Here is a 14,824-nt window from a genome sequence, read left to right as displayed (position 1 = left end):
AACTATTCCTGTCATGTGTTACTTCAGTATTCTGTTAGCATGATATTTCTGTGTAGCATTCTGTAATAATTTGGCTTGTTCAGTTTTCTTGATAGTAGAGGGGATATATGTGAAGGGGAGGGGAGACAGGGGTTTTGTTGATCCTTGCTCTGAATTATTTGTATTTATAAAATGACAATTCTACAGAACATTGTTTCTTTTTATACTTTAATAAAATACATTCAATATAAAATCATAACTGAGGCTTGTGTGGATGGGATCAGATGATTTGTGGGGACCGAGCTCGCGCAGATGGGGCGGAAATGGGATTTTTAAATTTTAGTCCTAGTAGTTTGCCGGTCCACAAAATAATTATTTTTTTTCTGCCGGTCCACGGGTGTAAAAAGGTTGAAGAACACTGATTTAAATCAATATTTCTACTATTTTATTGTCCAGTCTATACCATACGTTTGCCACCTAGGTCCCACTGCAATCCGCAGAGTTGCCAATCTTGTGGAAAAGCTCGGTCCAAACTGGACAAGTTTCCTCATGTCGTATAGAAAGGAAGGACTGAAGCAAGATCTCTTCTTGAGATAGATTTTGGGACAGATTTTTCTCCTTATGTGGGAGTCTTGTGTAAAAAGGTGCAAAACTCGTGCTATGACATGGCTTGGTTTCTCATCCCAATAACTCATGTTCTCACCATAAGATTTTAAAATGTCACAAGCTAGCATGCGGTTTTCAACATCTAAGTCCTAAAGTACTGACTTTTCAGTTAAAGGCCTATTTTCATAAGAGCTAAGATCAGAATGCCAGCTAGGTTGTGCATCTATGTACTGGGGTTTTCGATGCAGTGCTGGGGCCTGTTTCTGGTATGGCCCTAGATCAGGGTATAAAACAGGTCCAGCTGCGGCTACTTGGTGTGAAGCAGAGGGCTGATATTTCTGGACATTCATGGCCTTTATACATAGATCACTAGCAGAAGCAGGTTCGCCTGCCACCCAAGAACATAAGGATCTGGCAAATGAGGTTCAACGTGCTGAAGAGGCCTGAGTTGGCGCATACTACGCAGAAGCGTTAGCAGGGCGTGACAGAGACCTTCCTAGTCCTGATCAGAGGGTCTTGTATACATGCAAACACATTTAAAACTTTGAAAAAGTCAGGATGATAAACAAAAGACCAGGAAATCGATATAAAGCATAGGAAAAGGGGAATTCACTATTTGTGTAAGGTGTTAGGTGGGCAAGAATCATAGAGGAAATCAGGTAATGGGTAACATACTTCTAGAGCACAGGTGTCAAAGTCCCTCCTCGAGGGCCGCAATCCAGTCGGGTTTTCAGGATTTCCCCAATGAATATGTATTGAAAACAGTGCATGCAAATAGATCTCAGGCATATTCATTGGGGAAATCCTGAAAACCTGACTGGATTACGGCCCTCAAGGAGGGACTTTGACACCCCTGTTCTAGAGGGATTAAGAACTCCATTTTGTATTAAGAACTCCATTTTGGGTTCTGTCTTTCTGTCTTTGTTCTCTCTGCTTTTCTTTGTTCAGGTTTCTCGCTTCTAACATCGTGGTTCTAATTGATACCAGATGTGCCTTAGGCTGGTTAGGAAAAGTATTTCATATTCTAAACTGAGATATAACATGCATTAAGAAATGAAAATACATGGTATGAATGAATGTTTGGGGCCCCTGAGTGTGATATGTGGTGGTATGAATGGATGGATAAAAGAATCTGTATTTAAAATGCAATGATTTATAAAAAGAACACTAAGGAAAACTCCTGAACACAGCATCTGGAAATAGAGTCAGACACGTAGCAGTCTCTAGCATAGAAAGGGGGGGAAGCAGCCCCTCCTTCTCCTTTTTCTCTAAGGCTGGCAGGGAGGCTGAGAATATATCAGCACCTTTTTAACAAATGCAGATTCTCTTAATATACCTTTGTGAAAAGGATAAAAGGAATATTGGATATGTTATAAAATGTTAATGTATATTCAGAAATGAATGTAAACAAAACAAATATTTCTGAAACATTTAGGCAAGAGCAAAGTGGAAATGTCCAATCAGAATGGTGCACAAAAAATGTCTTTCAACTCATCTGATAAATCCAAATGTCTTTATTCATCCAAAATAACTCATTCATCCAAAGTAACTCAATGACTCGACATGTACATGTTTCGGCCACCCGGCCTGCATCAGGAGACTATGAATTATATATATAAACAATAATGAGTAAATAAACATAATCATACATAAGAACATGAACAACAAATATTACCAATTAACATATAAAAAATCCATCATTGTTAAAAATAAAACCTTGTAATAAAAAAAATCCAAAACATTGTAATGAAAAAATACATGCCCACTGCATAAATACAAAGGCCTATCTATATCTGCACAAATTAAAAGACCATAAAAAAAGCTTTTTCAAAACAAAAATAAAATAATCAATAAAAGACCAAACATCTAATAAACACTGCATAAATAATACGTTTAAAAAAAGTATGGCTGAAGGATAATTATAAATTCATAGAAAAGGTACATTGAAACTAATAATTACAAGTTATTTGATGATAATCAACCAATAAATGAATGCAATGAAAATATTATAAATGACCTATGAGTCCAATGAAATAAAGAGTATGGGTCACTATGAATATGTTAAAAGCCATGAGCCAAAATATAAAAAAATTCAATGAACACACAAACATATGAAAATAAATAAAACTAGTTTCAATGTAATGAAATAAATGACAAACAGTTTATAACTCCAATGGTCGGTATTGGTACATATGATGGATGGAAAAAATAGTATGTATATGAAAAATACATATAGAACAATGATGATGAAAAAAACTTGAAAATAATGGTATATGCTGCGTCTTTGCGCAGCTTGTGGCCTTTGGTTGCAGGCTCTTCCAGACCTCCTCTCTCTGGGTCCAGTCCACATGGAGAATCCGGATTGCTTTGCTCTTACAGCATGGCTGTTGAGCGTGCTACATTGGAGTGCTCAGGCTATTCAGATGTTGTCATTTCTACTATTCTCCAAACCAAGAAGTCAACTACTGTCTGCACTAAGGCATGAAAGACTTTCCCACATTGGTGCGACCAGAAAAGTGTGGAGCCGTATTCCATTCCTGCTTAAGTAGCGCTAGCCTTTCTCTAAGTAGGTCTTAATAAGGGCCTCACCATGGCTTCTATTCAGGTCTCAGTTGCTGGGATTTCTTGTTACAGAGCCAGGGACCATAGTCCTTTGCTTGCATCGTACCTGGAGGTGGCCAGATTTCTGAAAGGGGTTCTTCACATTAGACCACCTATCAAACCTCTGTTTTCTTCATGGGACCTTAACTTGGTTTTGTCTGGCCTCACCAAGCCTCCATTTGAGCCTCTGAAGGACGCTTCTCTCTTGGACCTCATGCTAAAGACAGTTTTTCTGGTCGCCATTACCTCAGTGAGAAGCATCTCTGTCTTGTAGAGAGCCTTTCTTGAGGATCTCGGAGTCAGGGATATCTCTGCACAGTTTCTTCGTTTCTCCAAAAGCTCTTCATTGAATCACCGAGTACTTTGTGTATGCGAATCCAGCGTTCAACAATATTACTGAAAATTACCCAGTGCATTTGTACTACACAACCATCGCCTTATCTGCCAATACACTTCCAGTGTCGAGTCAACCCATGCATTGTGTGCTGCTTATCAATAAAGCATTCTTTGGATTATCCAGTGCTGAGTTCCCTCTAATTTTTCATAGGCTGTGTGCGCAAAAAATTTCATCTGTGCGCATTTTAAAGAAAAACTAAATTTGTGTGCGCTATAAAAATGATTGCCAGAGGGCCCGGAGTTCAGTTATGGGCATTTATGGGCAGGTCTTTGAGTTTAATCTGAATTAATGAAAACACAATGTAATTTTAGTTACACTTTATGTAACATAAAGTCTCATTTCAATAAACATAAATTATGTTTCATTGAGCACTACCTATAAATAAGGTATCGTACTTTATACTTAAAATTTAGAAAATAACAGCAATTTAGTTTTCAAAGTTTTTCCCTGCGATCTTTCATATTTATCCAGTCTGAATAAATTCTGTCAAGATCTGTTGAGCCTCCATCTTGAAGGTGACTCTTAACACGCATCAGTATTTCCAAATGCTCTAAATTCTGGGAGTCACTCTGGACAAAAATTTATCCTTAGAAAATCACACCGACCTCATTGTCAGGAAAAGCTTATCGGTACTTTGGAAACTCCGCACCATAAAAAAATACTTCAATGACACCGCTTTCCGCCTACTAGTACAATCTTCCATTTTCAGCATTCTAGACTACTGCAATATCATCTACCTGAGCTCCACGAAGAAAACCATCAGGAGACTAAAAATGATCCAAAATACCGCCGTCCGTCTCATCTTTGGCCTGAAGAAATGGGAACATATCACCCCGTTCTACCACCAACTTCACTGGCTGCCATTCGAATCCAGAGTGCTTTTCAAGTTCGCATGCTTCTGCTACAAATCAGTATTTGGTTCATCGCCAAGATACATCAATCCTCACTTTAACCTTAATTGCACCAATAAGAAATCCCGTAGAATTCAGCTGTTCGCCTTCCCTTCGCTAAAACTCTGTCATCTCAAAAGATTCCTAGACAAAACCTTTGCCTTCCAAGCAGCTAAGCTGAACCCATGGCTAGCCCAAATGATACTCGAGGCCCCCTCATACCTCGGCTTCAGAAAATTACTCAAAACTTACTTATTCAGCGAACAAGACCCTTAACCTTCCCCCCCTCCTGCAATAACACCTCGCCCCTCGCACTGTTCTTCGCCTCCTTCATGAAATCTTCTCTCTTCCTACCTTCTATCCTCTTCCTTCCTCATCTTTCAATTTCTGATAAAATGTTGTAAATCTGCATGTCAATGCGGATCCTAATTTAATTGATGTGAACCACCTAGAACTCGCTGGGTATGGCGGTATACAAGAATAAAATTATTATTATTATTAAATGTAAATGATTCCTTTGTTTAGTCTTCAAATTGTTCATTAGACTAAAACCACGCTCACAATCTGAACTAGATGCTAAGAATGTGGCACCAATGTCCATCAATTTTGTTAAATCTGTAAATTGATCATTCTGAAATGCAAATTTCGCCATATCTGGAAAGCTGTTTATCAGATTGCTTTTGATTTTTTCTGCAACAAGGAATTTAAAGTCATTGTATTGCTGAATAATAACACTTTCCTCCAGAAGAAATTGTTTATACTTTAAGCAAAGAGATCTGATATGACCATTCCGAAGTCAAAGTCGCATTGTGCTGTACAGTCAAAAGCAGACCATTCCTCAACTTCATTTTCAGGAAATCTTTCATCCAGATGCAAACATAGGATGTTGATGATGGTTAATATGGAATTAGTATCCACTGAAACTTTTTCTCCAGACCTCATGCTGTTGTCAGGAAGACTGTTGTCTTTATCACTCCACTTAACCTTGTTGCCTAAGTATTGCATTCGAAGTTTGTTCAATTTACCCTGTGTAAGATGATAAGCTTCCAATGGTGTCAAACCACGTTTTTGAAATGCCATGGTTAAGGAAGCCAGTTCTGATAAGACATCATTCAAAACTTCAAGTGTAATATGAAATTGTTCACTGTTAGCTTCTTATAGCAGTACTTTGCAATAGGATCATTATCTTTGTCTTCTTCAAAATATTTTAACATGGGATCATAATTTCGAATAATTGCTTTAAATGCAAAATGTCTAGATAACCAGCGCACTTCATTCAGAGGTCTGAAAGCAATTGATTCACATTCAGATGCATCTGCTATTTCTTGAAATTTGCATCGTTTAGTAGAAGATCGACAGAACACCGTGTACACAGTTCTCATTACAGTTTCTACTTCTTTCATCAATTTTACTTCTTTCCATGAATCAGAAAGTCACAGATCTTCCCGATGTGCAACACAATGTTGCTGCACTAAATGTGGAATGTCTTTTCTCAGCTGTGTTGCAACACCATCTATTTTGCCCAGCATAACAGAGACACCATCAAAGGTGAACATAACCATTTTATTCAGGTCAAGTTCATGTTTCCTTTAGAATTCCCTAATTGCTGTTACTATTGATGTAGCATCACATGCTTCCAACTGTAGCATCCCACCAAATGATGTCCTATACTCATTTGAATTGACTGGCCTATACTTAAAGTAGAGTATTAAAGTACTTGTTGACAGAAATGTCTGTGCTTTCATCAACAGTTAACGTATGATATGTTGCTAATTTAATGTCTGCCATACAATCATCTTGCACGATGCCATTGATAATTCCAAGAAATTCAAACGCATAGTTTTTGCTTCTCCAGCTATCAGGTATACTAACACACTTCGCCATGTGCTCATTGATATCTTGAACAGAGAGCATTGAGATATTCATCTTAATGGCTAGCACAACACTGTCGACAAGAACCTTAATTTCATCAGGACTGGAATGCATCCATTCATTACTAATTTGCCTGTTTTCTTTTTTGGTTGGGCTTTCAAGCAACATGTTAACCAGTCCCCTTCTTAAATTCAGATTTTTACTTCTGAGTTTCCTAATACTGTCGGTATGAGATTTACTTGATAGATGGTGTTTCAGAAAGTCCAGTTTCCAAACATCATCCCATATTTTTCCAGTAGAGAATTTTCCAGTTGCTTTGGCATCTTGGCAATAACAACACACAACTCCATCGTCTTCATCAAAGGTAAATATTTCACACAGTCGAACACGCATTGTATTTCAAGATTCTGGTGTCTCCATTTCAACAATTTCTTCAAGCCATTCAGACCTAAAATCTGTTGCAGCTCTCTTGCGTTTTACACTTTTCACCATTTGCGGTTTAGACATTTTAAGAGTTATATCTGGTTGCAATTTAATAAACGAATACAGTTATACAACCGCAGTACCACGCTGCACACTACGATTCCATGAAATAAACAATATGGCGGAACTTCAGGAAGTCAAAGAATCTGAAGTGTTTCATATCCTAAGGGTCATAGGCTATGGCCCTATGGGGCATATGACATGTGAAGTTCAACTGCCAAAGATAATGGAATCACGTGAATGACTTAAAATTTATATTATAGCGCTTCAATAAATGTGATAAATGGGAAATCGGAACAGCTGGTCTTCTGCAACATTTCATTTTAGCAGTGAAAATCATTTTAGGCAAAATTATTTTTTTGTGCGCGCTATTTCGGCAAGTTGTGTGCGCACGCACAGCTTAGAGGGAACATTGGTCATGACTCCTTCATTTGGGCATTCCATGTTAATCAGGAAGTGCGTTTGCCTGTTTCTCTTCCTACTGGTTCTAAGAAACAGGATCACATTTTGCAGAACTTGGATATCTGCAGATTTCTTCTGCACTACCTAGAAGTCACAAATGAGTTTCGTCTTTCTGACTACCTTCTTGTGCTGACTCATTTTTCTGAGCGGGGCACTCTCACTTCCTAGGCCACTATTTCCAGATGGATCCATAGGGCCATTTTGTCAGCCTACTTTCTTTGTGGTAAACAGTCTCCTTTTTCTGTTAAGGTGTATTCTACCAGGAGTATCGCCCCTGAGGAGGTTTGTTGAATCCATTTTGCTCATGTTTGCCAAATTTTACAGAATGGATGTGGCAGCAAGACAGGACTCTAGAACATAAGAACATAAGAAGCGCCATCTCCGGATCAGACCTTCGGTCCATCTAGTCCGGTGATCCGCACACGCGGAGGCCCTGCCAGGTATACACCTGGCTTACCCTATAGCCAACCATATCTCTATATGCCTCTCTCAAGGAGATATGCATCTAGTTTGCCCTTGAAGCCTAGGACTGTCGATTCTGCAATAATCTCCCCTGGGAGAGTATTCCAGATGTCAACCACTCTCTGTGTGAAGCAGAACTTCCTGATATTAGTCCTGAACTTGCCCCCCCTTAGCTTCATTTTATGTCCTCTTGTCCGTGTCAAATTGGACAATGTAAATAATCTTCTCTGCTCTATTTTGTCGATTCCTTTCAGTATTTTGAAGGTCTCGATCATATCCCCACGCAGTCTCCTTTTCTCAAGGGAGAACAATCCCAGTGTTTTAAGTCGATCCTCATATTCCAGTTTCTCCATACCCTTCACTAGTTTAGTTGCTCGCCTCTGCACCCTCTCCAGCAGTTTTATATCCTTCTTTAGGTAGGGAGACCAATGTTGGACGCAGTATTCCAAGTGTGGTCTGACCATTGCCCTATAAAGCGGCATTATAACTTTCTCCGATCTACTCGAGATTCCTTTCTTTATCATGCCCAACATTCTATTTGCCTTCTTTGCCGCTGCCGCGCATTGTGCCGACGGCTTCAGGGTCCTATCTATCAGTACACCCAGATCCCTTTCTTGTTCACTTTTTCCCAGAGTTGCACCTGACATTCTGTACTCGTATTCCTTATTTTTACTGCCTAAATGCATTACCTTGCATTTCTCCACATTGAACTTCATCTGCCATTTCTCCGCCCAGTTTTCTAACCGACACAAATCGCTCTGGAGTTCCTCACTGTCCTCCTGCGATCTGATTTCCCGGCAGAGTTTTGTGTCGTCTGCAAACTTGATGATCTCACTGGATGTTCCGTTTTCCAGGTCATTGATATAAATATTAAAAAGGATCGGCCCAAGTACCGAGCCCTGGGGTACACCACTAGTCACTTTCTCCCAGTCGGAGAACTTCCCATTTATGCCCACTCTCTGCTTCCTATTTTCCAGCCATTTGCCTATCCATCTTTGTATATCTCCCTCTATGCCATGGCTTTGTAGTTTCCTGAGAAGTCTTTCATGTGGAACTTTGTCAAATGCTTTCTGGAAGTCCAAGTATATTATGTCCACCGGCTTTCCACTATCAATTTGCTTGTTCACGGTCTCAAAGAATTGGAGTAAATTCGTCAAACACGATTTCCCTTTCCTGAATCCATGTTGACTGGGTTTCATCAAGTCGTGTGTGTCCAAGTGCTGAACTATGCTATCCTTGATCAGTGATTCAATCATCTTGCCGGGGACAGACGTAAGACTCACAGGTCTATAGTTGCCCGGTTCTCCTCTCGATCCTTTTTTGAAGATTGGCGTGATGTTCGCTTTCCTCCAGTCGTCTGGTATCTGACCAGTTCTGATTGACAGGTTTGCAAGTTTTTGCAATAACTCTCCGATTTCAACCTTCAATTCCTTCAAGACTCTCGGGTGAATTTCATCCGGTCCAGGGGATTTGTCACTTTTAAGTTTGTCGATCTGGTAGTATATCTGATCTAAGTTCACTTCAACTGTGGTGAGGCTGTCCTCTATTTCTCCTGTAAACAATTTCTCCGCTTCAGGTATTGTTGAGGTGTCCTCCTTCGTAAAGACGGACGCAAAGAAGGAATTTAGTTTGTCTGCGATTTGTTTATCTTCCTTGATGTACCCTTTTCTTCCCTTGTCGTCCAGGGGTCCCACTGCCTCTTTTGCAGGTTTTTTCCCTTTCACGTATCTAAAGAAGGGCTTGAAGTTTTTAGCCTCCCGGGCTATTTTTTCCTCATAGTCCTGTTTTGCATCCCTCACCGCCTTGTGACATTTCTTCTGTTTATCTTTATGTTTGTTCCAGGCTTCGGTTGTCTTCGTGCATTTCCATTTTTTGAAAGAGTCCTTCTTTTCTTTTATGGCTTCCTTCACCTGTATGGTAAGCCATGCCGGTTCTCCTTTGCCTTTAGTTCTCCGATCTTTGGAAATCCTCGGAATGTAGAGATCTTGTGCTTCTGCAATAGTATTTTTCAATAGGCACCATGCCTGATCGACTGTTTCAAGTTTGTCCACCATCTTCTCGAGTCGTTTTGTTACCATGGCTCTCATGCAATCGTATTTACCCTTTTTAAAGTTTAAGGTGGTGGTTAAGGTTTTGGCATGTTTCCCTTTCCCGATGTCAAGTTTAAAGTTGATTACATTGTGATCACTCGTTCCCAGTGGAACCATGACTTCTACTTCTGTTATCGGTCCGGTGAGACCATTTAGGACCAAGTCCAAGGTGGCGTCGCCTCTTGTCGGCTCTTTTACCATTTGCTCCAGGAAGCAATCCCCTAGCACCTCCAGGAACTTGGCCTCCTTGCCGCAGTTGGAGGCTCCTAGTTTCCAGTCTATTCCTGGGAAATTGAAGTCTCCCAATATAACTACATTGCCTGTCTTGCATACTTGTTTGATTTCCTCCATCATTTCTGAGTCAGTGACCTCCGCCTGTCCTGGGGGACGATAGTAAAGGCCAATTTTTGTATCTGCGCCATTGTGACCAGGAATTTTGATCCAGAGGGACTCCAGCTTCTCTTTCCTGTCTGTTGTAATCATTCCAACAGAATCTATTCCTTCCTTAACATATAGGGCAATACCTCCACCTTTCTGCCCTTCTCGATCCCTTCTATATAGTTTGTATCCCTGTAGTACTGTGTCCCATTTGTTTTCTTCATTCCACCATGTTTCTGTTATGCCAATGATATCCATGTTCTCATGTCTTGCTATCGTCTCTAGTTCTCCCATTTTGTTTCCTAGACTTCTAGCATTTGTATACATACATCTAAGTTCCCTTTGTGTTACCTTTTTGGACCTTCTACTCTTGGCTGTCCTTACAGTCTCATTTACGGTATCCTTTACTGCTCCTGTGTTGTCTCCCATGTTTGCTGTGTGGTCATCCCCTCCTGTGTCTGAGTTGTCCCTTCCTGCTTGTTCTCTTTTGTTGGCTGTGAGGTCGACCTCTCTTGTGTATGAGTAGTAGTCCTTTGTTTCTACGTCGGGACATCCTGTTGTCCGTGCCATCGACCGGTGGTCGACTGTCGGCTTTCCCCTGTCCTTCAGTTTAAAGCCTTCTCTATTGCTTTCTTCATGTTGCCTGCCAAAACTCTTGCTCCTTCCTTGTTGAGGTGTAGTCCATCCCTTCTGTAGTACTTGCTTTTTCCCCAGAACGCCGTCCAGTTGCGCACGAAGTCAAAACCTTCGTCTTCGCACCATCGTCTCATCCAGGCGTTGATCACTTGCAATTCCCCTTGTCTCTTTCCATCTGCTCTTGGTACAGGGAGGATTTCAGAGAAGGCCACCTTCACCTCCCTGATCTTCAATTGTCTTCCGAGTGAGCGGAGCTGGCCCTTCATCTCTTCCCTGTCATACTTCCGCCCGCTCACATCATTTGTTCCCACTCTGCTTTTGGGTCTTGAGTGTTGGCGCAATCAGCCTGCCCTAGCTGTTTGGGGCTGTTTTTGTATGTCCCACTTGTCTAGAATGTCTCGGTGCACTGGAAAAAGAGATTGTCTTTACCTTGATAATATATTTTCCAGTAGATAGGTGATGCATTCTAGACTCCGCCCTGTCCTTCCTATGCCTGCCTACTATCTCATTCTGCTTATGCTTCTCTAAGTTTGCTTCTTGGATGTTGGTTAGCCCTTTGGGGCCTTGAAGTATTCGGTATATATGTTCCAGGTGCATGCAGGGGTACTTTCTAAGCTCCTTGGATGCCTTTGTTGGCTTTGTCTGTTTGTTGTTCGCATATTTCCCTTTTGAGTAGAACAGCTGATTCTTGAGAATGTTCCCATTGGTTATCCTACTTCATATACTGTCGATGGAGCTCTTAGTGCTTGGGTACTAACTGCAGGTGGTGCTGGAGCTCCCAGTGAAGTACAAGAGAGTCACAGAAAAGATCTGGAGTGGATTCCTTCTGCATATGGCACGTGGCCATTGGGAGATAACCATTTGTCTAGAACAGTGTTCTTCAATTGCCAGTCCGTGGATCGATGCCAGTCTGCAGAAATTTCCTGCCGGTTCATAGGGCCAGCATGTGCATCGGGCCTGAGACGGTATTGTTCAGTCGCCGGTACGCGGTGCGATCGATGCAGCATTATCTTCGGCCGGCTCCCCTCTTCCTTACTGCCGCAGTGCACAAAGCTGTGGGCAGCGGCTCCTACGCATGCCGTGCGCCTGAACCGGAAGCCTTCTCTCTGATGTCACAACGTCAGAGGGAAGGCTTCCAGATGAGGTGCGGGACGCACAAGGAGCCGCTGCCTGCAGCTTTGTGCACTACGTCAGTGAGGAAGATAACACTGGGGGCGGCATAAAACAGCCAGGCGGGAGCAGGCCAGAAGATAAGGCACAGCATGGAGCATACATAACGTGACCATTTTTTTTTTTCATCTATTAATCTATTAATTGTCAGTCCCGCCCCCAATCCCGCCCTAGCCCCACCCTAACCCCACCCTAGCCTCACCTCCAATCCCGCCCCCAATTTCTTCCATTCATTTTTCATGTACACATATCTTATTAATTCATAATGGTAACCATAAAATTTTAAAAAACTACAAAGCACACTATACGCAGAGAAAATGTTAATTATTTATATTTGGGGAGGGTTTTCAAAGATGTCAAGGCAAATGACTTTCAAATATGCAATGTCACCTCAGTAACTAAAGAAAAATAGACAAATATAGTGCAAAATATAGACAGCAGATATAAATTCTCAAAACTGACACGTTTTGATCACTAAATTAAAAATAAAATCATTTTTCCTACCTTTGTTGTTTTGTGATTTCATGAGTCTCTGGTTGCATTTCCTTCTGTCTGTGTATCCTTTCTTTTGTTTCTTTCTTTCTGTACTCAGGCCCAACAATTGTCCCTTTCTATTCCTTCCCTCCTTCCTTCCCATGTCCTTAGTGCCCCCAGAGCCTCCTTCTCATGTCCTTGGTGCCCCCAGTACCTCCGTCCTGTGTCCTAAGTGCCCCCAGTGCCTCCGTCCTGTGTCCTTAGTGCCCCCAGTGCCTCCGTCCTGTGTCCTTAGTGCCCCCAGTGCCTCCGTCCTGTGTCCTTAGTGCCCCCAGTGCCTCCGTCCTGTGTCCTTAGTGCCCCCAGTGCCTCCGTCCTGTGTCCTTAGTGCCCCTAGTGCCTCCGTCCTGTGTCCTTAGTGCCCCCAGTGCCTCCGTCCTGTGTCCTTAGTGCTCCCAGTGCCTCCGTCCTGTGTCCTTAGTGCACCCAGTGCCTCCGTCCTGTGTCATTAGTGCCCCCAGTGCCTCCGTCCTGTGTCCTTAGTGCCTCCCTCCCATGTCTTTAGTGCCCCCAGTGCCTCCTTCCCATGTCTTTAGTGCCCCCAGTGCCTCCCTCCCATGTCTTTAGTGCCCCCAGTGCCTCCCTCCCATGTCTTTAGTGCCCCCAGTGCCTTCCACACTTTGTCCCACCCCCTCCCTCCCTGGCCAAAGCCAGGCTGCTTGCCTGCCTACCTATCTCCTTCCCTCCCTGCCGCAAAAAAAAAAAAAAAAAAGCCTCCCCATCTTTCCCCCTGTCTGCTGCTCTTACTGCCCTGCCGCTCTAAACCCGACAGGAAGTCTTCTTTCCGACGTCAATTCTGACAGGCAGCGATTGGCTGTTCCAGAATGTCCTCTCCGACGTCAGAATTGACGTCGGAAAGAAGACTTCCTGTCGGGTTTAGTAGCTGTAGCGGCTGGGCGGTAAGAGCAACAGACAGGGGGAAAGATGGGGAGGCTTTTATTTATTTATTTATTTTTTGTGGCAGGGAGGGACAGGAATTCCCCGAGCACAGCTTTGGAACGCTGTCCCTGAAAACGGGACATTTCAGCGTCCTGAAGCTGTCTGTGGGGACAACGGGACAGGAGGTCTGAAAATGGGACTGTCCCGTTCAAAACGGGACATATGGTCACCTTAAGCATACACAGCCCTGCTCTTTGAGGCTTCACTGCTTAAATAGAATCCTAGGCTAGCTTTTCACTGGCCCTATTTTCTTACCTGCTGATTTTTTACATGGTGGATAAATCATATATCACAATCATTAATTTAAGTTTTTAATCGCATTGTTACATAATGTTCATCCACAAAACAAAGCATTAACTGAGTTAGGCAAAATTGTCTGATTCAGTGTGTCTGATAGAGCTTTTGTTAAAATTGCCTCCTTTTCCCTGTAAATGGTTATAGGGAAGGAAGAAGTATAGCTGGTCATGCACTATTTGTCTTTTTATCGAAAGAGAAATCTAATAAAAATAAATAAATAAATAAAACATGGAGGGCAGGAGAAAACAAAGGTGGGGGGAATAATTTTATTTTCAATTTAGTGATTGAATTGTGTCAATTTTGAGAATTTTCATCTGCTGTCTATATTTTGCACTGTTCAGGAAGAAATGCATTTGTTTCTATTTCTCTGGGATTGTACTGCATGCAGAGTCTTGCATCTTAGGGTTTGTTTGTATATATTAGTACTTTTACTCCCTCTTCTACAAGGCCGCGCTAGCAGCTGCCGCGCGGTAACAGCCCCGAAGCTTTGTAAAAGAGGGGGTTAGTTTTTGGTCCCATATTTGCATGGGATTATCTGTGTTCTGGTAGGAATGAATATTGAGAAGCATACAGTGTGCTTTGTGTAGTTTAATTTTGTGGTTGTTAATATAAGATTATATTGTGTGTGTATATATGAAAAATGAATGGAATAAATAGTGTTACAATTAGTACTATTATGGGGGCGGGGTCTGGGCAGAGATGGGCGGGGTCTGGCCCACGACTTAGCACAGTGTTCTTCAACCGCCAGTCCGCAGACCGGTGCCAGTCCACAAAATAATTATTTTGTCTCTGCCGGTCCATAGGTGTAAAAAGGTTGAAGAACACTGGTCTAGAATATCTTACCTATCTACTGGAAAAGATATTATCAGGGTAAGGACATAATCTAAGTGGATATCTGCCTGTAAGCACCCTTATGCCACACAGTGAGAGCCTTTTCTATGATGACATCTGAGTTTCTGAATTACTAGCATGAAATAACACAGCAAGTCAATACAGGTGACATTTGTCATCCCATTCCCAAAATATGC

The 14,824-nt window shown here is 41.9% G+C and overlaps 1 protein-coding gene across 1 annotated transcript in view; it reads left to right on the top strand.

Moving 5' to 3' along the window:
• The window catches only part of LOC117351462 (acylamino-acid-releasing enzyme-like), a 252,705-nt gene that overhangs the window by 236,765 nt on the left and 1,116 nt on the right, over positions 1 to 14,824 (top strand).

Source organism: Geotrypetes seraphini, chromosome 17 (assembly GCF_902459505.1).
Source record: "Geotrypetes seraphini chromosome 17, aGeoSer1.1, whole genome shotgun sequence".
In the NCBI taxonomy this organism is placed as follows: Eukaryota; Metazoa; Chordata; class Amphibia; order Gymnophiona; family Dermophiidae; genus Geotrypetes; species Geotrypetes seraphini.
The sequence above is the reverse complement of the archived record's forward strand: the minus strand, read 5'-3'. Positions and strand labels throughout refer to the sequence as shown.